General features: G+C 38.9%; 1 protein-coding gene across 1 annotated transcript in view; it reads right to left on the bottom strand.

The window, feature by feature from the left end:
* The window catches only part of GAK (cyclin G associated kinase), a 61,949-nt gene that overhangs the window by 52,863 nt on the left and 6,466 nt on the right, over nt 1–2,620 (bottom strand). The gene's annotated exons all lie outside the window — the stretch shown is intronic.

A 2,620-nucleotide genomic window follows, 5' to 3' on the forward strand; every position in this document is an offset into this window, starting at 1 on the left:
TCCCAGCTACTTGGGAGGTGGAGGCAGGAGACTCACTTGAGCCCAGGAGTGGGAGGTTGCTGTGAGCTGAGATGCCACAGCACTCTACCCAGGGGAACAGCTTGAGGCTCCTGTCTCAAAAAAAAAAAAAGAAAGAAAATGTACACTCGTGTAACCACCCTGGAAAATATTTTGGCAATTCACATCAACTATACGTGGCCTTGATGTTACACTGCTGAATATTTACCCACTGCCCAAATTAAAGTACACATTCAGTAATTACATGGTCTAAAAATGAGAAATGTTTTTAAACTGACAGAGAAAATTGTATATATTTATTATGTGAATACAGGGTTAGGGTCCCAAAGTGACCCCTGAAGTCACCATATAGGGAAAATGGGAAATTGTACTTTTATTTAAAATAGTCATTGTAAAATTTTACAAAGTATTTACCAAATATTCTCTATATGTTTGCCACCTCTTTATAAAATTTTAATGTTTTAAAGTGTAGAGGGCGGCTTCTGTGGCTCAAAAGGGTAGGGCGCTGGTCCCATATGCCGGAGGTGGCAGGTTCAAACCCAGCCCCGGCCAAAAAAAAAGAAAAGGCAAAAATAAATAAATAAAGCTTATCTTAAAAAAAAAAAACTGTAAAAAAATAAAATAAAATAAAAATAAAGTGTAGATACATCATGGAATGACTAAATCTAATTATGCATTGCCTCACACAGTCACTTCTGTGGTGAGAACACTTCACATTCACTCTCAGCAAGAATGTTCATGGCAGCTTCATCTTTAATAGCCTAAAACTGGAAACAACTCAAATGTCCATCAACAGGTAAATGGATGAAAAATTTATCCACACATGAAACACCACTGAGCTGTAAAAAAGATAATACCACTATTAGATGCAGCAACATAGCTGACTCTCAAAAGTGCTCAGTAAACACAGCCAGGCAAAAAAAGAGCACCCATGTATGATTTAATTTATGGAAAACTCTAGAGAATGCAAACTAATCTATAGCAACAGAAAGCATATCAGTTGTTGCCCAGGAGGTAGGAGCAGGGAAGGTGAGACTGGAGGGGGTGACAGCTATGCTCTCTGCCTTGATCACAGTGATGGCCACACCATATGTGCAAGTGTGTCAAAATACTTAGAATGTGTGCAGTCTGTATATCTTATTTTTATCTCACCAGAGCTGTTAAAAAATTTAATAAATAAATCTATGGGGAAAAGTAGATGAAAAGAAATATGGAAATCTATGAAACAGAAAATAGATGCTCTGATGCTAAATTCTATCAGTGACTTAAGGGAGAGATCACAACAATCTCATACAAGTCAGTGATAAGACAGATGAAGAGAAGAGTTCCTAACCCATTTTTTGAGATTGTAATAACCAAAACCAGAGGATACAAAAACAAAATTGTAAGCTGGACACGGTGGTTCACACCTGTGATTCCAGTGCTGTGGAAGGCTGAAGTGAGTGGACTGCTTGAGCTCAGGAGTTTAAGACCAACCTGAGCAAGAGTGAGACCTTGTCTCTACTAACAATGAAAAAGGGAGGCAAGAAGATCGCTTCAGCCGAAGAGTTTGAGGTGGCTGTAAGCTATGACTCATGGCACTCTACCAAGTGCAACCAAGTGAGACGCTGTCTCAAAAACAAAACAAAACTGTAGATCAATATCACTCAATAGCATAGACACAAAAAATTCTCAAGAAAATACTAGCAAATTAATTCTGACAAAACATAATGAGGATGAATGCATCACAACATAAGTGGGATTTACCCTAGTAATGCAAGATTGGCTGGACATTCAAAGTGATTCACCATTGTATACAACAGCGACAGAATGAGGATGGTGGTGGGTGGCCCCGGTGGCTCAAAGAATGGGGATGGTGCAACAAGCACAGAGAAAGCATATGTCAAAATGTAAAATCTGGCTCCATGTCTGTAGCTCAGCAGCTAGGGCACCAGCCACATACACTGGAGCTGGCGGGTCCAAACCAGCCTGGGCCTGCTAAACAACAATGACAACTACAACCAAAAAATAGCCTGGCGTTGTTGGGGGCGCCTATAGTCCCAGCTATTTGGGAGGCTGAGGCAAGAGAATTGCTTAAGCCCAGGAGTTTGAGGTTGCTGTGAGCTGTGTACACCATGGTACTCTGAGGTCAATATAGTGAGACTCTTTCTCAAAAAAAGAAAAATAAATAAAACCTATTCATGATTTCTTAAAAATAAGATCTCAGCAAAGTAGAATGGAAGGGAACTTTTTCAAACTGAGAAATGGCAACTACAAAAGCCTACATCTAATTGTGGTTTTTTGGTTCCCTAAGATCAAGAACAAGGCAAGATGTCTGTTCTCAGCACTGCTATCCAACACTGTACTATGGAGACCAGTCAATGCAAGAAAACCAGAAAAATAAAAGGCATAAAGATCATAAGGAACAAGTGAAAATAGAATGAAAATTTTCAGTTAGGAACAAGTTCAAGAAATCTACTGTACACATGGTGACTACAGTTAATAACAATATACTGTACACTTAAAAAATGCTAAGAGTGAATGTGAAATGTTCTCATCACAAAAATGATAACTACGTGAGGCAATCTATAATTAGATTTACGCCATTCCATGATGTACATAC

This window comes from Otolemur garnettii, unplaced genomic scaffold (assembly GCF_000181295.1).
Source record: "Otolemur garnettii isolate 467f Iridium unplaced genomic scaffold, OtoGar3 scaffold00198, whole genome shotgun sequence".
NCBI lineage: Eukaryota > Metazoa > Chordata > Mammalia > Primates > Galagidae > Otolemur > Otolemur garnettii.